The 22,610-nt window shown below is 44.2% G+C and overlaps 1 non-coding gene across 1 annotated transcript; it reads right to left on the bottom strand.

The window, feature by feature from the left end:
- Positions 1–12,698: 12,698 nt before the first annotated feature.
- On the bottom strand, positions 12,699–12,771 carry Trnav-aac. The gene has a single exon. It is a non-coding gene; the product is annotated as a tRNA-Val (tRNA).
- Between the last annotated feature and the right edge of the window lie 9,839 nt (positions 12,772–22,610).

Below are 22,610 nucleotides of genomic sequence, written 5' to 3' on the forward strand. Positions count from 1 at the left end.
CCAACTAACCTACGGACGTGACATACATCCATGCCCGAGGCAGGATTCGAACCTGCGAGCGTAGCAGCATCGCGGTTCCGGACTGAAGCGCCTAGAACCGTTCGGCCACAGCGACCGGTATACTATACTAAGACAGACGTGATGAAGAATAGAGAATAGACGAAAAGACAATAATGACACTTTTAATATGAAAGTTAGGCAAAACGCAGTAGTAGAAGAGATGAAAAAACCTTCTAAATACGAAGTACGATCATATAGCATACCTCAGGCAAAACTGGCGCAGAATAAGAAATCATTCTTTAACAAAAAGCCATAATGGCATCTAACACTGACATGGAATGGGGTAAGTAGTCCCCGATTGTACGCCTGGAGTACAGAATTTATGAACAGCAACGTAACTGCGAGAAAGCCAGAGAAGAAGAAACAAGAAGTATTTTAAATGCGGTGCTACATAAAATTGTTAAAGATTAAGAGGACAGGTTGGGCACGAAATGAAGAGTTGCCAGACTGATTAGGTGAGTACGGAAATGTACGCCAAAATCTTACTAAAAGATCAGAGAGTTTACTAGGATATCTACCACAGATTATAGAAATAGGTTACGCAACTATTAGAATATGAGAAATAGATTTTGTAATCATATGTTTAGTACGTATTTAAAGACGAAAGATGAGCAATAGATATGAACAGACTGAGTATCGCAAAAACCAATTAAAAGACGGTCTGCGTTAAAATAAGATTCCTCGGTGTCTTAAGACACTTTCCGGCATCCAGCAGCTAACAGCAACCGCCGCCGCAGTTTGCCAAATGGAGTCAAACTACACTTGGCCGCATCCCACGTGGTACTCCTGGAATAAAACTTTTACAAGACAATGCGTACCTCACTGTTCGTTGGGTACAGATTTATTTCCTACATTAACCATGGAGATCTGTCACAATAACGAACACTATATTTAGTTTATAAATAGAAAAAGATATGACTTTTTTGGAATATTCCGTTGGTACTAGGAGAAGTATATGAATAATAAAAACAGATATAAATATTATTGATGTCCCACTATGATAAATGTTATTGTGGACATCAATACTGGGCAATTCAGTTTTTTAAAAAAGTATGTGTTGTCTCAGTTAATACTTTTGATTACGACTTTCGGAGATGCTTGTGTTGTCCTACAGTTACTTGGGTCAAAATAGTTTGATATATCCTTTCGTACCTTCTTAATAGGACATAAGTTAATTAGCTTAGCAGTGAGTATGCAGCGTTATTTATTTGGAGTGCTTTTTTCTGCCAATCAGCTGTGTTACGAATTTTTGGCTGGCGATTGGAGTTCGATCTAATTGATATTCTGTAATAATAGTCATCCGATTCATCCTTCGAATTTAGATCCGTGTTCAGTATTATACAAATAATGATTTTCTGAAATATGTTTCCACGAGTGTCACATTGCAAGTTTTGTTACTGGAATCTTGCATACGCGGTCGGGCACTTCGAGGCGGAGAGAATCCCTGTAGTCAAGGAGAGTACGGGATCTTGATAAAATGAGTCTAGATTAATCTTCTATTTAGATGTGATTAACTGTACACTATTGTAACTTTATCCTTTGTCGCTAAGTTTGGATTTAGTGGGATTTATCCAACCTCAGTAAGCCACTTCACAAGATCGGCCTTTCTAACACACCTTTGGGTGCCTTTTTCATTCAAGCAGAACCCATGCGGGAAGAACACGACACATGGCCTGCTATTACACAAGGTGTACAACATGTAATGGCGAAAATTGTCACTGTTGAAAGTGTACGATAGTAGAAGCGAAAACGCTGCAATAAGTAAGAGTTTACGAGATAACTGCGAATGTGTGATTACAAGCCGTCACTGACTTCTGTATGAAATATTGTTGTAGTTAGTACACCTGTATTGCAAATCTAAGCATCTCCGTCCCCGCCTAATTGGGTTCAGATTTCACTTTATATGTTACAATTTACTGTACACTCGCACTTGTCAAAAAAGGTGTTACTAGCTTTCTCCATACATCTTCTCTGCAGTAAGTATTATACGAAGTGCCGTTGCCCATTGTTCTGTGATGTTCAGCTGCTTCTAGAGGCGTCAAAACGGCGGCGGTGATGCGTCGACCATTTGTTAAATACGCGATGTCGTCTGCAAAATGCACGAGAACAACCTGCGGGAGCACAGGCATGTCATTCACGTACAAATAAAAAAGCATTGGCGACAGGACCACCACTTGGGGTAAACCTTCTTGTAATTGTGCTGTGCTGGAGCGTTGTCCGTTTATTTTGACATAAACGCGCTGTCCTTGGAGAAAACTGTCAACAATCTTGATCTAGTTCGCTTGAGAGGCGTTTCACTTCTCGTAGGTCCTACAAATTCCGGAAACGTTGGCATCGTTTGCGAATTCTGTTTCTAAGAGCATTCAAGTCTTGGAGTAAAGACGCCAGAACTCGTCGTGGTGTCGAGCGTAAGGTCAGTCGTAGAGATGTCTGAAGTAGGACAGACTTTTTGTTGCGAAATGTCTTATAGTAGTTCCATTTGGTGGTCGTTCTTACTGGTGGGCAAACCCGATTCATTGCTTTGATTAGTTTGCTAACAACTGGGTGATGGTAAGAAATCAAATCGTTTATGATCTTCAGCTGGTGGTCGAGTCGGCATCTGCAGAAAAATGTGCCACTACCCCTTTATGCATCTACCACATTCCCCACCCATGAACCGTGGATGAATCTTGAGCATAATTAAATGGCGACTTAATCGCAAGTTTACATTTGAAATTTATTTGTACAGAGTAGGGCAATCTTTTATACTGAAGCGAGTGGCGGCTCGTAAACAGAAATTGCAGTTATCTCGAAAACAGCTCGGCTGCTCTTTGGGGTATAAAGGAGTAGTGTGTATTACCGTAGAGTTAGTTACCATCCATCTGCTCAACCACTCTCTCTTAGCCGATATGTTCTGGTCATTTCAAGGTGCTGGAAAACTCGCTTTTCATTTTCTCCCGTTAGCTACACAACGTGCAGCCACGGTATGATACGCATTATCCGAGGGGTCAGGCAACTCATATTTTCTTGGGTACGCGAGTAGCGTTTGTTGGCAAAGCTGCCTTGTGCTCTTCTGATTCGTTCATAAAGTTTCAGTGGACGTTTCTCAGAGTTTTTATTCTCAAAACGAAGCGGATCTCAGAGATTCTTTGCCAACCTCTGACTGTTGTAGATAGAAAAGGAAAACGAAAGAGACCCTCGGACCAAAAAACCTAATATCATTGGGGTCGATAAAAACAAGAACTGGCCGGGGGAATCCGGAAAAAAGAAACAGAAGAAGCCCGACACAAGAAAGTGGAAGCAATGTCAGGCTTAACTTAGGGCTCATGTGGTTGCCTCCCACATTCTCCCAAGAAGGGGGCCCCATAGGTAAACTACACTTTTTGTCTGGAACCTCATCAAGTTTTATCCGATAGTTTATATCAGAGCACAACTATCAATCTGGAAACCAACGGAAAAACGACTAATGAGATACCCCCTAACAAAGAAGTAAGAGAAGGCTGCTGTAGCTTCCCAACTTTGTTCAACATTTACGTACACGAAATAATGCATATATTGAATCAGATTTTCAAAAACGTATATACCTAGCCAGAAGAACTCTTTTAAATAAGTTACTATGTGCTGACGGTGCAGTGATCCTAGAAGACAAAGAAGGCATAATGAAATGAATTTACTTACTGAAACAAATAAGAGCGAAATTTCACAAGGAAATCTCGACAGAAAAACAACCGTGGTCTTCGTCGGGAAAGAACACATTACAACCAAAAAGTTTAGATCAGAAGATTTTAGAGTAAGTAAACCACTTCAGTTACCTAGGATGTGAGGTGACGTATGGCTACAGAAAAGATATAGAAATTAAGCTTAGTACTTTCAGCGGGGTATGTGGAACAATTAACAAAAAGCTTAAAAACGAAACAAGGAAATTTACTTGACTTCCAAAAAAACTGTTGCTACTTCCATACTGCTCTATGGAAGCGAGGCCTGAGTGATAAGCAAAATGCAAGAAACCAACATTTAGGCAAAATAAATGAAATTAAAGAATGTACAAGAGAATAAAGATTAAGGATTAGATATTAGAGAAGAATTAAATTTTTTTAGCCTAAATGATAAATTGTACAAGACAATGGAACGAACACATAGAAAGAATGGAGAGTGAGAGACTTCCCTTAAAAGCCAGAAAATTATAAGTGCCAAGAAAGAAGAGACAGAGGAAAACCCTGCCAAAGATGGGTACTGTAACAGGCACTTCCCCCTGATACCTTAAGAGAAGATGAACAACAACAGCAGCAGCAGCAACAACAACAACAACAACAAGATAGCTCGTTTGCGGACCTGTGTTTATTGGTACGTTTTTACTTCTATACCTTCACTCGTATAAGTTTTCGATATTAATTATAACAAACCCTGCGTACCGGTTGTCTTCCCGAGATTTGAGTGGAAACACTTAATGTCTCACCAACATTGTAGCGAATAGAGATAAATCCTGGACTGTACAAGGAATCGATCGTTATCCTTATTTAACGAACCATCAGCATCTACACACTGCAAGACACCCTGCGGTGTGTGGCAGAGAGTAGTACTGGTATCTGTATAATTTCTTTCTATCTCTGTTGTGTTATGTAAGCCACTTCTTTTGTAGATTTAATGCAATTCCTTAACCCTGTGGCGCACAGCGTCCACTACAGTCGACAGCTATTGATGGTCCCATGTTTGCCGTTTTCAATCTGTCCTGAAGCTTCAGTGCGCACATTCTACCGGTGTTACGCCCAGCATGCATAAGCAGGCTCATGACCGCCTGAAGACGCCACAGAACTCCGACTCGCTAAGATCGGATAGTACGTAACAGCCTTCTTCCTCCTTCCGTGAAAGCAAAGGTTGGCACGAGGTCCGGAGCAGGCGCTCACAAAGCCAGAGGGTGGTGTCCCCGACACACGTGTGCGTGAACACTGAACAAGGCCGGCAGTGTGCTGCCCGTGCGCCCCTGCTGCCAGTAATTCCCACTTCCGTCGGAGCAGCGGCGGACGCCTGTGCAGCCGAAAAAAGCGCCACCGCTCCTTAATTACACTAAATTATCGCTCCGCCACTAAGTGGACCGTGTTCCAACCTTTGGGTTAAGTGCGCCCGTTTGCGGCCTCACATAATGCATCTCTGGGAAAACAGACTGTGGCGCCGGCGTCTGGCGAACGACCTCGCATCAGCCCGTGCTCGGCTCCACTAACGCGTCGTGGACCCTCGCCCAGTAGGGACGCGCGGCCTCACACGTCGTCAAGATCAGCCGTTCATGTGTTTACCGCACAGATGAGACGCTCCGACATTTCTTCCGTTTGTTCGTATCGAATCAGGCACGTATTTGTTATATTAGACGGGAGCGGGGATAATTTCCGAATAGTCAATACTTCCACTTCTGCCAGATGCCGAGAAACTGAAGATCATTATTTCACTCGCTGTATCCATGACTGTTTAGACGACGCAGTGATGACGAAAGATACCAAGTAGCTCTTTCTTTGTGACTTACAATGACATGAGAAAAGTCATGGGACAGCGATTGCAAATACACTACTGGCCATTAAAATTGCTACACCACGAAGACGACGTGCTACAGACGCGAAATTTAACCGACAGGAAGAAGATGCTGTGATATGCAAATGTTTAGCTTTACAGAGCATTCACACAACGTTGGCGCCGGTGACGACACCTACAACGTGCTGACATGAGGAAAGTTTCCAACCGATTTCTCATACGCAAACAGCAGTTGACCGGCGTTGCCTGGTGAAATGTTGTTTTGATGCCTCGTGTAAGGAGGAGAATGCGTACCATCACGTTTCCGACTTTGATAAAGGTCGGATTGTAGCCTATCACCATTGCGGTTTATCGTATCGCGACATTGCTGCTAGCGTTGGTGGAGATCCAACGACTGTTGGCAGAATATGGGATCGGTGGTTTCAGGAGGGTAATACGGAACGCCGTGCTGGATCCCAACGGCCTCGTATCACTACCAGTCGAGATGACAGGCATCTTATCCGCATGGCTGTAACGGATCGTGCAGCCACGTCTCGATCCCTGAGTCAACAGATGGGGACGTTTGCAAGACGACAACCATCTGCACGAATAGTTCGACGACGTTTGCAGCGGACGTTTGCAAGACGACAACCATCTGCACGAACAGTTCGACGACGTTTGCAGCAGCATGGACTATCAGCTCGGAGACCATGGCTGTGGTTACCCTCGACGCTGCATCACAGACAGGAGCGCCTGCGATCGTGCATTCGACGACGAGCCTGGGTGCACGAATGGCAAAACGTCATTTTTTCGGATGAATTCAGGTTCTGTTTACAGCATCATGATGGTCGCATCCGTGTTTGGCGACATCGCGGTGAACGCACATGGGAAGCGTGTATTCGTCATCGCCATACTGGCGTATCACCCGGCGTGATGGTATGGGGTGCCATTGGTTACACGTCTCGGTCACCTCTTGTTCGCACTGACGGCACTTTGGACAGTGGACATTACATTTCAGATGTGTTACGACCCGTGGCTCTACCCTTCATTCGATCCCTGCGAAACCCTACATTTCAGCAGGATAATGTACGACCGCATGTTGCAGGTCCTGTACGGGCCTTTCTGGATACAGAAAATGTTCAACTGCTGCCCTGGCCAGCACATTCTCCAGATCTCTCACCAATTGAAAACGTCTGGTGAATGGTGGCCGAGCAACTGGCTCGTCACAATACGCCAATCACTACTCTTGATGAACTGTGGTATCGTGTTGAAGCTGCATGGGCAGCTGTACCTGTACACGCCAACCAAGCTTTGTTTGACTCAATGCCCAGGCGTATCAAGGCCGTTATCACGGCCAGAGGTGGTTGTTCTGGGTACTGATTTCTCAGAATCTATGCACCCAAATTGAGTGAAAACGTAATCAGATGTCAGTTCTAGTATATTTGTCCAATGAATACCCGTTTATCATCTGCATTTCTTCTTGGTGTAGCAATTTTAATGGCCGGTAGTCAATATACACTCCTGGAAATGGAAATAAGAACACCGTGAATTCATTGTCCCAGGAAGGGGAAACTTTATTGACACATTCCTGGGGTCAGATACATCACATGATCACACCGACAGAACCACAGGCACATAGACACAGGCAACAGAGCATGCGCAATGTCGGCACTAGTACAGTGTATATCCACCTTTCGCAGCAATGCAGGCTGCTATTCTCCTATGGAGACGATCGTAGAGATGCTGGATGTAGTCCTGTGGAACGGCTTGCCATGCCATTTCCACCTGGCGCCTCAGTTGGACCAGCGTTCGTGCTGGACGTGCAGACCGCGTGAGACGACGTTTCATCCAGTCCCAAACATGCTCAATGGGGGACAGATCCGGAGATATTGCTGGCCAGGGTAGTTGACTTACACCTTCTAGAGCACGTTGGGTGGCACGGGATACATGCGGACGTGCATTGTCCTGTTGGAACAGCAAGTTCCCTTGCCGGTCTAGGAATGGTAGAACGATGGGTTCGATGACGGTTTGGATGTACCGTGCACTATTCAGTGTCCCCTCGACGATCACCAGTGGCGTACGGCCAGTGTAGGAGATCGCTCCCCACACCATGATGCCGGGTGTTGGCCCTGTGTGCCTCGGTCGTATGCAGTCCTGATTGTGGCGCTCACCTGCACGGCGCCAAACACGCATACGACCATCATTGGCACCAAGGCAGAAGCGACTCTCATCGCTGAAGACGACACGTCTCCATTCGTCCCTCCATTCACGCCTGTCGCGACACCACTGGAGGCGGGCTGCACGATGTTGGGGCGTGAGCGGAAGACGGCCTAACGGTGTGCGGGACCGTAGCCCAGCTTCATGGAGACGGTTGCGAATGGTCCTCGCCGATACCCCAGGAGCAACAGTGTCCCTAATTTGCTGGGAAGTGGCGGTGCGGTCCCCTACGGCACTGCGTAGGATCCTACGGTCTTGGCGTGCATCCGTGCGTCGCTGCGGTCCGGTCCCAGGTCGACGGGCACGTGCACCTTCCGCCGACCACTGGCGACAACATCGATGTACTGTGGAGACCTCACGCCCCACGTGTTGAGCAATTCGGCGGTACGTCCACCCGGCCTCCCGCATGCCCACTATACGCCCTCGCTCAAAGTCCGTCAACTGCACATACGGTTCACGTCCACGCTGTCGCGGCATGCTACCAGTGTTAAAGACTGCGATGGAGCTCCGTATGCCACGGCAAACTGGCTGACACTGACGGCGGCGGTGCACAAATGCTGCGCAGCTAGCGCCATTCGACGGCCAACACAGCGGTTCCTGGTGTGTCCGCTGTGCCGTGCGTGTGATCATTGCTTGTACAGCCCTCTCGCAGTGTCCGGAGCAAGTATGGTGGGTCTGACACACCGGTGTCAATGTGTTCTTTTTTCCATTTCCAGGAGTGTAGATGTCGGGTGTATCGTGTATACAAGGTGCAAAAGAGCAGTTAGTTGGCAGAGCTGTCATTTGCACTCAGATGACTGATGTGAAAAGGTTTCCGAAGTGATTATGGACGCACGACGAGAATTAACCGAGTTTGAACGCAGAATGGTAGTTGGAGCTAGACGCATGGGAAAATCCATTTCGGAAGTCGTAAAGGAATTCAGTATTCCGAGATCCACAGTGTCCAGAGAGTGCTGAGAGTACCAAATTTCAGGCATTACTTCTCACCACGGACAACGCACTGCGAGTTGTCACTCTTAACAGGCAAGCAACACTGCATGAAATAACCACGGAAATCAGTGGCGCACGTACGACGAACGTAACCGTTATGGCAGTGCGGCGAAATTTGGCGTTATTGGGCCATGGCAACAGACACCCACTCGAAGCGAGTGCCTTTGCTAACAGCATGGCATCAATTACAGTGCCTCTCCTAGGGTCGTGACAACATCGGTTGGATCCTAGACGACCGGAAAACCGTGGCCTGCTCAGATGAATTCCGATTTCACCCGGTAGGATTTGATGGTAGAGTTCGAATGTGGCGCAGACCCCACGACGCCATGTGTCCAGTCGGGGTGGCCGAGCGGTCATAGGCGCTACGGTCGCAGGTTCGAATCCTGCCTCGGGCATGGATGTGTGTGATGTCCTTAGGTTAGTTACGTTTAAGTAGTTCTAAGTTCTAGGGGACTGATGACCCCAGATGTTAAGTCCCATAGTGCTCAGATCCATTTGAACGCCATGTGCCCAAGTTACCAACGACGCATTGTGCAAGCAGTTGGTGTCTCCATAATGCTGTGGATTATGTTTACATGGAATGGACTGCGTTCTTTGGTCCTGCTGAACCGATAATTGATTGAACATGGTTATGTTCGTCTACTTGGAGACTATCTGCCGCCATCCATGGACTTCATGTTCCCGAACAACGATAAGCCATGTCACTGGACCACAGTTGTTCGCAGTTGGTTTGAAAAACATTCTGGACAGTTCGAGCTAATGATTTGACCACCGAGATCGCCCGACACGAATCCTATCGAACATTTATGGGACATAATCGACAAGTCAATTCGTTCACCAATAACATTCCGCAATAATGGACAACTACAAAGGCAACATGATTTAGTACTTCTACAGGGGACTTCCAACGACGTAGAGTCCATGCCACGTGAATCTGCTGCACTAAGCCAGGCAAGAGGTCTGACATGATATTAGAAGGTATCCCACGGCTTTTCCAACTCAGTGTATATGATCACTTCTGTTTTAGGCTAAAACCCATTTTCAGAACGAACCAAGCATCTCCTGTTAAATTACGCTTATCAAGTTATGGAATGTTATCGTGTGTTCGTTTTCTTCTTCCCCACATGCTAGAGAACATATGACCCACACCATGCACTGTACCCCACGCCGATGTTAATTTGCAGACAAGAAACCTTTCTATGTAAGAGCGATGACGTCACTCAGGTAAACCTAACAGAAGACACATTCTCCCAGACCGGAAATTCTTCACAGTAGAATAAAGAAACACAGCAAAAAAAATTTAGAGTGATTAATGTCTTTTGTCGCTTCTAAACTTTTGGTCTTCAGAGAAATCAAAATACCTTCTAATTTGCTGTTATCAAAAGACCAAACTCTGTTGTACTGCCAGTCAACAATGATATTATCAACTGCTATGCAGCTTTTATTCCTTGAGCTATTTCTATGTGCAAGCTTTTGTATTCGTTTCAAGTCGTAGCGGCATGATTCAGATAATCCAAGTAAAAAAAGTATTCCGTTGTTCTATAGGTACAACCCTCGAACACCTTAATTCCGAGTGTCGCGAATTCGAATCACGTCACTGCGCCGCTAATAAACTGAGCGCCAGTAAATGCAGGTGCAGATCCTACACGGAGCTACACCAACGCTTCTCACATCTGCTGCCATCTCTTGTGTCTTTTCGTGTACTGCTAGAGCGACGTGATTTTTTCATTTTTTCTTTCATTTATAATTTTATTCTGGTATTAGGGGGCTAATATGACTAAGGGAATCGAAGAAGTGGTGATCGTGCATCCTACGAATGATGTCGCTAAATACGCTTCCACCTGTATAACCATACTCACTGATGGCCTGAGTAAACGAAATTGTGATCGAATTTTTCCTTCAGTCACTCCAGTTGCCAATTAGATTGCTTTATCTTCATCTCATTACATTTACCTTCATTTACAGCCTCCATGCTTATTTATATACTTCATATGAATGAATCCATGTTTCGCCAGTATTGTTTCCTTCTGTTTACCAGGACCTATTCTTTTCCACTGACAGTGAGACCATTGTTGTGTTTTTCACCAAAACGATTTTCTTCCCAGAACGTAGAGATACACTAAATAGTTGTTCATACTGAACTGTAATTGAATGTCAATAGATGCGGTGACCAACATTTGTAACATGCGATATTTTTTTCTGTCCACTGCTATGACGCATTACTGTGATGTGATGGCTGCAGGAATGTTTCTTATTAATATTTCAATCCTTTTTACAATACTAGACGGATCAGCCAAATGGAAGCCTAAAAAATTCAGTGGATCTATGGGTAACCCTACTGACAAGCCCGGTTTAACCTTCGTTTATTGAATATTTCCTAACGCCTTTGGGGCTCACCGGTAAAATTCACACAGAATAACCCTACTGTCATATGAGGTACTCTGGCAATACGTTATTGGCATATACTACTATTTTTGGAAATTATGATTTGAAGCATTTCTATGTTTGTTCGCATTATTTGATTATTTTCCTATCCTTATTTCCTACTTCTTTTCTTTCGTTGCTATATGATGTACCTTTACAGGGGAAATTTTAATTTGAAGTAATGCGAATTTAAGGCAAACAAGGAATCGTATAAGAGCAGCCGATCCGCGCGTACTAGCCGCACGGTTTGAGACGCCTTGTCACGGACTGCGCGGCCACTCCCACCGGAGGTTTGAGTCCTCCCTCGGGCATGGGTGAATGTGTTGTTCTTAGCATAAGTTAGTTTAAGTACTGTGTAAGACAAGGGACCGATGACCTCAGCAGTTTTGGTCACCTAGGAATTCATACACATTTGAACATTTTTGAGCAGCAGAATTTCGTACGCAATTTTGGACCCTGTTAGCAGCGAACTATAATAACTTCGTACTCATGTAAAAATGGATGTTTCTCGTAACATTGCAATAGATATCTATAGTAACACATCAATCTTCATCCGTTGGGAGAACTACGTAACAAAGCGAATATATCTTTAAATGAATATAACTAAAAATCAGTTTTAGTCATTTTTTACGACTGAAAGTTTTACAGTAGACAAAAACTGCTTTTGTTTCGAAGAGTGTATAGAAAACGACGAACATTCTTAACAGATACATATTTAGCACGTGCCGCACTTTATATTTTCACTGCTATCGCAACTGTTTCAGTAGATAATATTCAGCCGTGTTTACTCATAGAACTTAGACAGAAGATGATATCGGAAGTTGCATCGGGCTAAATGTGTAATCGGGCAGTTTGGATTGTCAACACAACAGTAGCTTTCCTGTATTAGAAATACATTATTTATTGTTACGTACATAGTTGGAAAGGATGCCGGGGAAATGCAGGTGTTACTTAAAGTAACTTTATCCATCATGGACGTGATTCAACTTTGTGAAAAATGGTTCAAATGTCTCTGAGCACTATGGGACTCAACATCTGAGGTTATCAGTCCCCTAGAACTTAGAAGTACTTAAACCTGACTAACCTAAGGACATCACACACATCCATGCACGAGGCAGGATTCGAAACTGCGACCATACCATCAGCGCGGTTCCAGACTAAAGCGCCTAGAACCGCTCGGTCACACCGGCCGGCCAACTTTGTGACGTGGATCAGTTTTAAACTTAGTTTCTTTAAAGTACAAACAGCCGCTGCTTTGTTTGTGCATCTATTTATTAAAACCATTATCATAACTCCCGAAGGTGTAAGTACCACATACGATTTACAGAGTAAGCATTCAGGTCCCCGTGGATTTTCTAAAATTGGAGAATGCCTAGTGGTTATTTTGAAATGAATACATTGGATTTCTTTTCCCTTCTTTTAGAACTGAAGTTTGTGTTCCGTCTCTAGTACCCTCCCCGTCTTTCTTCATCAATTAAGCAACCAGATATCGCATTGTTAAATTAATAACGAAAGACAAAAAAAAATGATGTTTCCGCCCGGGATCGAACCGGGGACCTTCCGCGTGTTAGGCGGATGTGATAACCACTACACCACGGAAACTTTATACTTGAAATAATCCATCTGAAGAGAAAGCTGTTAGAGGTAGCTGGATGCACACCTGCTACGTAACTAGGTCAGTATAGCGGGACCACTGAAATCGCCACAGCCGCTATATTGTCTGGAACAAACGTGTTACAGGCCACTGGCCACTTTAAATAGTTGTAATCGCCTCCACCACTGTTTATCTGTACTTGATTACAGAAGGAAGATATGGTTGAACAGCCCATCAACGACGAGCTTACTGGAGACGAAGAAAATGTCCACCGTTAGGGAAGAGTGCCAAAGGAAATCGACCATGCCCTTTCAAAGGAACCATCCCAGCATTGCCTTAATGCGATGTACGGAAATCACGGAAAACCTAACTCTAGAGGGCTGGAGAGTGATCTGAACAGCCGTCATCTCTACAACAATGTTCGTCAACCTCTTCTACCCAAGTGCCGGTGCTGACCTTGTGGGGTGGCACCTAGGCCCGCGTAAATACCGATCTTATTATTAACTGGGTACCTCATAAATTATACTGTAATGAGACCCCAACAAGCTAGCTTCAGCAAGGGTGTGATCACTTGGCCGCTGGCCCCAAAGGACTGATCGTTAATCTCGACACCATTCGGAACACTTCGTGTCGACTTTTCTCTGTATCACATTGCTGCCACCCTCACCGACCTCGAAGTTGCGGCACTATACCTGCCTGACGAAGTGTCGTGTAATCCGCGTGAGCTGATGATTCAGTGACTAATAACAGTAACTGTACTTATCTTTGAATGGGCTGTGCAATATAAGGCACTAACAAAAATGCTTACTAAATATTTTAAATGTCATTTTTCTTCTACTCATTGCGTAGTACTACAACAGCTTTAATTTGATTTCACCGGGAGGACGACTACTCAAATCCGTGTCCGGTCACCCAGATTTAGATTTTCCGTAGTTTCCCTAAATCGCTACAGGGGGATGGCGCGACGGTCCTTTGAAGGAATTCCGGATTTCCTTCCCCATCCTTGGAACATTCCCAGCTTGTGCTCCGTCTGTAATGACCTTGATTGTAACCGAACGTTAAACCCAAATCTTCCTTTCTTAATTTAATTTCATAGTCCTCAATAAAACTATGCGTCGCATTTGAAGACGACTGTCTCTATAATGCACTTTCACGAATCCATACTATTTCCCTGTCTAAATTTATACCTAGGTAGCTGTTCGGTGAAAGTCGCTCACGCCCGTGAGCTGTCAGTACTGGAAGACAATCAATGAAACGTTACTACTTCCACATTCTCACATCTGCTTCTGATGTAAGAGGCCGACTTAACTTAGCTCACATCCTAAAATGTTACAGTCTGTCAATTTTTGTTTATTATTGAGCAGAAAAACTACACACTCGAGGTCTCAAGATTAGCTAACGTTTCTGGATTCGGCTTTTAGTTTTACCATTACAAAATACGGCTGAGTACCACACGCCGCACGAATACTTGATTCGGACCGCAGTTTTACCACTGCGCCACCTCGCTCGGTACTCGACTACAGGACGCAACTCCACCCATGTCTGCGTACCCCGCTATGGTGCAGGGAAAAAAAAAGTCAACAGTCATATCAGACTTCTCGACCATGTACGGAACCGCGTTCTCAGATATGCATACGCCACGAGATTTCGTTGCAGCAGATGTCCAGTACGCCAACAAGGCGCTACCATGAAAGCATGGATTTGAAAGAGCAGTGAGATTTTTTCCAGTCGCGAATTTCCATAAGTTCAAAAATCAGTCATAAACTGTCACTTCGCAATTAAGACTCACAAACATTGCCACTCAGAGGGTGAAATCTGAAATAAGAAACAACTGAATTGCTGCTCAAATCTATCTGTTGCGGCTTTCATAGACAGGGAAATACGGATAGGGCCTATTTCATTTAGTTTTTTCTTGGTATGCTTGCTGGAGCTCCGTGCATCGTAAATATCGGCCTATATTGTACACATGTCCGCTTCCCATGCAGTGACAAATTTATAAATTTACGCTCACGGTTATAAATGTAGATCCCAAGATAACTATTTAAGGAAATGAGTGTTCTCGAGATCGCATTGCTGGCCCATAACACTGACTACATTTTCTACCAAACTAAGCCATCCAAAATGATTGCAGTATAGTTCGCTATCCAGCAGTGCGAACGCAAGAAAATACACGCATCTAGCAAACGCAGTTTAGTGGGAAGTCTTGCTAAAAGTGTGAAATAATACCGCAGGGAAGGACCAATTCACTTGAACTTCATAACTCTATATAAGCAGGTTCCCATTGATCACAAACAGCAAAATACTGTATGTTGTTAGGTCACAGTCTTTGAAACTGTTGGTATCTTACAACGTTTGCAAATGTTGCTACCTTAGCATCACCCCCCCCCCCCCTAATAACCAACTACAGAGTGGCTTGTGAGCCTCGTCAATCCGTCAATCATCGATATGGACAGAGTCGACCAGTAGAGGATGTTATCCGCGGAGAGGCCACACTAACCTGTGTTTTTTGAAAAGAGGCAGTAGCTATTTTAGCAGTTGCATCGGCAAACGGTTTGATTGATGTCTGATATGGCCTTGCAACTTTATCCAGCATGGTCTTATTGTGTGGGTACCGCGAAAGCCTGAAAGCATGGAGAAAATACAGGGGTTGGACAAAAAAAAAGGAGACACCGTGAGAAATGTCTGCTTGAACAGCAATGCAGATGGTAGCCGAGCCTGCGGGTCACACTGTTGTGTTTGACCACAAACGGCACCCGTCCTCAATACGTTACAGTGGTCAGTCATGTTCTGCGTATTAATGAATGCATTATGTCGGAGCTAAGTGACTTCGAACATGGGAAAATAGTTTGTGCTCGTATGGTGTGTGCTTACGTAACCAAGGTTGCCGAAGTATTTCATGCTTAAAGAGGCAGATTTATACCACCTACAGGGAAAGGGCAAAAACATCACCTACTAAGTCACAGTGTGGAAGACTGTGCGCTGAGTGATCCAGACAGTGACAGTGAGGAAAAATAAGAGGACGATAGATTGAAAAGCCACTGCAGAACTGAATGTCGCACTCACGAACCCGTCAGCAACAAAACAACACGAAGGGAGCTGCGTAAGCAGGGAATTTCAGGGAGGCTTGAATTTCAAAACCACTCACCAGTGACGCAAATGACCTTAACAGGAAAACGTGGTGCCAAAGACTTAAAACTTGAACTATATAGCAAAGTAAGGAAGTCATTTGTTCGGCTGACTCTTATTTCACATCGTTTCCAACTTCTGGCCGAGTTTACGTCCTAGGAGTAAAACATGGCGGTGGTTCGGTGATGGCTGGGCAGCTATACTGTAGTATTCCATGACCTCTTGGTTACTCGGCGAGGTCACATTCCTGCCAAGAATTATGCGACCATTTGGGCTGATCAGGTCTATCCCACGATACAGTGTTTGTTCCCCAATGGTGGTGCTGTGTTCAAAGATAATACGTCCCCTGTTCACACAGCTCGTATCGTCCAGCACTGGTTTTGCGAGCAAGAGGGCGAATTGTCGCATCTCCCCTGACCAGCATAGTCACGAGATCTCAATATTCAGCCTTTGTTGTCTTCTTTTGCGAGATGCATGCATGATCACTGTCCAGCTCCGTCATCTTTACCTAATGTGTCACTAATTTGCAGCAAGAGTGGCATAAGATTTCATTGAGAAACATATCCATTCCGAGACGGCTGGAAGCTGTTTTGAGTGCCAAAGATCTTCCTACTCGTTATTAGGCGTGGTAATGTGCTATGTTTTTGGTGTTACCATATTTCTGTAAACCCCGTATACTACCGTAGTGTTTGTCGAGGGTAGGAAGCTCTGCTGCTTGGTTTAATTATGATGTCTTCCTGGATAAAGTATTCCAAAGGTAAAATAGTCCCTCATTCCGACCTTCGCGCGGGCATACTCGGAAAAAATTAAAACTCGCGTTTTACACGTCGGAGTGTGGAATGCTTGATCTATCAATCAGGTAAGCAAGTTAAAGAACGTGAAAAGAGAAATAAATGATTGAAGTTAGCTACAATGGGAATCAGTGAGGTACGGTGTCAGAAAGAACCGGATTTGTGGTCGGGTGAGTACAACGTTATCAACAGCAAATCAAATAGGGCTAATACAGGACTGGGTCTTGTGCAGGGCAATTCCGTGGTGATGTTACAGTATGTGAGAAATGATGGGTAAGGGTAAATGAATCAATTTGAGGTAAGCGACCTTGGTCTGAAAACGACCGAGTCGACAGTTACGAACGAAAATTGTTCTAATACCTCTGACAGTGGACCTCTTCTACTGCAAACTCTTTGCTTTCCATGTTTTGAGAGGACTTACTATTGGCTAAAGGAAGAAAAAAAAGTCCAGTACACATGAAATTGCATTCCTTAAGCGCTAAGAGCACTTGCTCATCTTTGCTACTGTGAAACACTATCTCCTCTACCGAACATGTGCACGTAGCTCTTGAGGTATGCATTTTAGGGCGCATGTGTACTTGACAATTTTTTCTTGTTTTGGGCCGTGTAACCTCCTCCAAAGATATGGAAAGAAAGGAGCTAGCGGTAGAAAAGGCCTACGGTCAGTGTTGACAGAACGAATTTGGTTATAGCTTTCGACTCCAGGTGATGGAGAGATTGAAAAAAAAGTATTACAAGATAAAAGAACTTACTCAGTACATTAAGAGAAATCAAAATTTAATTCGATGGCGACTGGAATTCTATAGTAAGGAAATGGTTAAAAGAAAAAATCATATGAGTTTGTGGACTGGGAGAATGGTATGAAAGGAGAATACTCCTTGTAGAAGTTTGCAGTAGTTATAACTATACCCACTGGACTGAAGAATTACGGAAGCAGGTTGAGTATGCGGAGGAGCCCTGGAGACACCAGAAGCTTTCAAATAGATCACATACTGTTGACACGGTGTTTTAGAGACTGCAGGAGCATAATTATGTGGATTATGACCAATTACGAAATGCAGATTAATGCTGAAAAAATTCCAAAACGTTAAGAGTTTAAGGAGATGCAGCCTACACAAATCGAAAGAACCGAGGTTGGAAATCATTTCAAAGGGACAATTAAGCAATAATTAACTCAAAGAAAGGGCAGGAATGCGACAAAAAAGTTATGAAAAAGGTTTGAGAGATGAGATACCGACAGCAGAAAGGCAGACGAGGAAAAACTGGGCGAAAAGACAAGGAACACGTGAAACCCTTGGATAACACAGGTGATATTAAATTTAACTGACTAAAGGGGGAAAATGCAGCCATAGACACGGGTTAACAGGTAGATGCCGTGTTTCTTGACTTCCGCAAGGCGTTCGATACAGTTCCCCACAGTCGTTTAATGAACAAAGTAAGAGCATATGGACTATCAGACCAATTGTGTGATTGGATTGAAGAGTTCCTAGATAACAGAACGCAGCATGTCATTCTCAATGGAGAGAAGTCTTCCGAAGTAAGAGTGATTTCAGGTGTGCCGCAGGGAAGTGTCATAGGACCGTTGCTATTCACAATATACATAAATGACGTTGTGGATGACGTCGGAAGTTCACTGAGACTTTTTGCAGATGATGCTGTGGTGTATCGAGAGGCGGTAACAATAGAAAATTGTACTGAAATGCAGGAGGATCTGCAGCGAATTGAAGCGTGGTGCAGAGAATGGCAATTGAATCTCAATTTAGACAAGTGTAATGTGCTGCGAATACATAGAAAGATAGATTCCTTATCATTTAGCTACAAAATAGCAGGTCAGCAACTGGAAGCAGTTAATTCCATAAATTATCTGGGAATATGCATTAGGAGTGATTTAAAATGGAATGATCATATAAAGTTGATCGTCTGTAAAGCAGATGCCAGACTGAGATTCATTGGAAGAATCCTAAGGAAATGCAATCCGAAAACAAAGGAAGTAGGTTACAGTACGCTTGTTCGCCCACTGCTTGAATACTGCTCAGCAGTGTGGGATCCGTACCAGATAGGGTTGATAGAAGAGATAGAGAAGGTCCAACGGAGAGCAGCGCGCTTCGTTAGAGGATCATTTAGTAACCGCGAAAGCGTTACGGAGATGATAGATAAACTCCAGTGGAAGACTGCAGGAGAGACGCTCAATAGCTCGGTACGGGCTTTTGTTGGAGTTTCGAGAACATACCTTCACCGAAGAGTCAAGCAGTATATTGCTCCCTCCTACGTATATCTCGCGAAGAGACCATGAGGATAAAATCAGAGAGATTAGAGCCCACACTGAAGCATACCGACAACCCTTCTTTCCACCAACAATACGAGACTGGAATAGAAGGGAGAACCGATAGAGGTACTCAAGGTACCCTCCGCCACACACCGTCAGGTGGCTTGCGGAGTATGGATCTAGATGTAGAAATCAAACATGCAAAATGCAATACAGACAAATAGAAAATGAATCCGACAGGAAGTGCAAAGTGGAAAATTAGAAACTAGATGAAAATGCGCAGATTTAGAAGAGTGCGTGACTGTAAGAAAGGAGGGCACCTCGGAAGGAACAGAAGCATCTCTATGAACAATAAGATCGAAAATGGCGAACATATACACTCACGTTCAGAAAAAGCAGAACACCTTGAACGACTAGAGATAGGATGTTCATATTCACGAGACGTATACATTAGTGTATTCTGCAGAAATGATTAGCATCTGAACCATGTCGGCCCGCGGGTTCAAGGTCAACATCGATACCGTGGCGCAACACTACCTTCGGGAAAATGTGCTAGCGGCTCTTGTTGTCACAATAAACCGAAGGTAATGGATTAGTGTGACTTCAGCAGACCTACACGATGCCTCGAAGATGTATGCGCAAACTGTACAGTGAAGTCAGTGAGTTTGAAAGAGGGCACATTATTGTCACGAGAGAATGCCGGGAAATTGCTGCTGATGTGGGACGAATTGTTTCGGTAGTTCACCGGATGTGCAGATTGGCTCACGGAAGGCCGTAGAACACGATGAGATGGGTCAGGTCGCACTATATAGATCACCCCCGAGAAGATAGACATCTCATCCGACTGGCACTGCAGCACAGATCTGCGTCGTCCTCGGCTCTTTCGCAACAGTGGAACAGTGTAACATATCGTACACTATCCGCAGGGCTTACGTGCGCGTCGTCCACTGCTCCACCTATCTTTGACGAATGTGCAGAAACACGCTGGCGGTAATGGTGTGTGGATCGATGTCAGTGGGGACAGGAATGGCATCAGACAATATTTTCGGATGAATCCAGGTTCTGTTTGTTTGAAAATGTTGGCCTCAATTTGGTTCGCCGCAGACAGGGGGCTTGTCTGCATTCGCACAAGACATACAACGCCAACTCAGTGCCCTATGGAGTGGGGTGCTATTGGGTACAACCACAAATCGCAGGCTGGTGCGTGTCCAGGACTCTGTGACAAATGTGACCTACGTAAATGAGTTCCTGCGACCCGTAACCATATCCTTTCTGCACAACAACCCTGAAGCCATTTTTAGCAAGACAATGCACGACCGCACGTTACTGCACGAGCACGTGCTTTCTTGGCGTCACAGAATGTCAGCCTTTTGTTCTGGCCTGCCAGAGCACCAGACTTGTCACCAATCGAAAGTGTGTGAATATGCCGAAACGACAGGTGCAGTGCTGTGACCCGATGCCAACCATCACAGGTGAACTTTGGAACCAGGTGACTGCAACGTGGATGGCTGTAACACAGGACGGCATTCCCGCCTTATGCTCGTTGATGCCGTCACGCATGGAGCAAGTCATCAGAGCCCATGTCGGTCGCTGTGCCTGCTAGGCAACAGAACACATGCTGAACCGAGGTGACCGACATGCTAATCATTTCTGCAGCACATACTAATGTACATGTCCTGTGACTGTGAACATCCTGTCTCTAGTCGTTCAAGAGTGTACTTAACAAAGAAGGCAAGGCTGAAAAGTGGAAGATGTACATGGAAGAGATGTGCACAAGAAAGAAATTTGAATATAATATCATAGAAATTCAAGAGGACGTAAATGAAGGTGTGACAGGACATGTGATATTGAGAGGAGAACTTGACAGCGCACTGAAAGACCCAAGCCGAAAGAAGGCATCGAAGCAGAAGACAATGGCCCATAGTTCTTTGGATCCATGGAGAACCAGTCTTGACACAACTGATCCACCTAGTATGGAGGACGCATGATACAGGCGAAGTAGTCAGACTTCAAGAAGAATCTAATGTTCCCAATACCAAAAAAGGGAAAGTGCTGAGAGATGTATTACTGAGCCATGAATTTAATATGTCTGGGTTTAAAACACTAATACCAAATATCTGCAGAATGGTGGAACGATGGTCGAAGATAATCTTGGTGAAGATCAGTTTTTTTGTAGAAATGAGGGAACACATGAAGTAATTCTTGGCCCTTGGATATAACGGTGTTGACTGAAGTTATAGGCGATTGTATGGAGGGAGCGAAAGATTGTAAAGAGACCAGAGTGGTCTCTGACAGTCGAGGGTCATGAACGGGAGGCAGTGACTGGGAAAAGTGCGAGCAAGGGGCACAGCCCATTCTCCGTTCTTTTCAATGGTACATTCAGCAAGTAGCAAAGGAAAAAATAAGAAATCCAGAAAGTGAATTTAAGTTCAGTGAGCAGAAATAAACGTTTAACGATGACACTAAAGTTATCTCGGTGACCATACAGGACTTGGACGGTCAGTTGATCGAAACAGGTAGTGTCTTGAGGACATATTGTAAGGTGAATGGGGGGAGCTGAATTATTTCAAGTGATGGTAAGCTAATTAGAATGGAGAACGAGTTGCTGAATGTAGTGGACGAATATTATTATTTAGGCCAGCAAAGTTACTGACAATGTGGAAGTAAATAGGACATAAAATGTAGACTAGAAGTACCATGAGAAGTTTTTCCTGAAAAAGAGAAACATATTAATATCGAATTTAAATTTAAATTTTAGGAAGAGTTCTACTAAAGAAAAGAATGCAAAAAATGAGACAGGCAGAAGTAGCAGATGAAGAAGAAGTAACTCGAATTGACTAATTTAGGAAAGTTCGAGGGGTAAAATTGCATAGTGACCCCTAGAAATGAATACAGTAAGCAAGATGAAATGGATCTAGCATGCAGAAGTTATGAAAATATAACACTTTCAAAAGACAGTCTAGCGAAAACAGCTGTGAACCGATGACTACAACAACACAGCGTCGGAATTCGAACAGAATAAATGTGTCTTTGTATTACAAATAAATAAATAAACAAATAAATAAAATAAAAAACCACCTGTACAACAGACCGAATTTTGTTACTAGTATTCCAGGTCATTGGACCCATGCCAATAAAACCAGTTACCACAATTTTAAGAGAACGAAGAGAAGTTAGACTACAGAGAAGTCGTTAAAGCGTGAATCCGTGGCTTCCTTGAAGAAGAATTTCTAATATTTTGTTGCACATGGTCATACTTGAGGTGGTGGTCCTTCCGAAGATATGTGAATCGTCTCACTCCACCAAGTGCAGTTTAACTAGAAATCCGGACTCCAGTGCAGCTTGACATTTTCACACATACACAGCAGTATCAGAGGTGCAGTCACATTATGACTGGTAGGGAGGACACAACTTGTTGATTCGTGTACTGACGCCCACGTAGCCAGCACTCACTGCTCTTCCTTTCTTTTGGTTACTGTCCCGGTTCTGATAATGTAGCATGATTTGACAAATACTTTAATTTAGTTTTGTCACCGGATGCCATTTATGTCACCACAAACGAAAATTACAACAAAGAAGGAATGTCACTTAAGCAGTCTGACCAAAAATCGCGTAAACTTAGTCATGTTCGTACTTTAGCATTACGAGTTTCGCGTTGCTGCTA

This window comes from Schistocerca piceifrons, chromosome 2 (genome assembly GCF_021461385.2).
Source record: "Schistocerca piceifrons isolate TAMUIC-IGC-003096 chromosome 2, iqSchPice1.1, whole genome shotgun sequence".
In the NCBI taxonomy this organism is placed as follows: Eukaryota; Metazoa; Arthropoda; class Insecta; order Orthoptera; family Acrididae; genus Schistocerca; species Schistocerca piceifrons.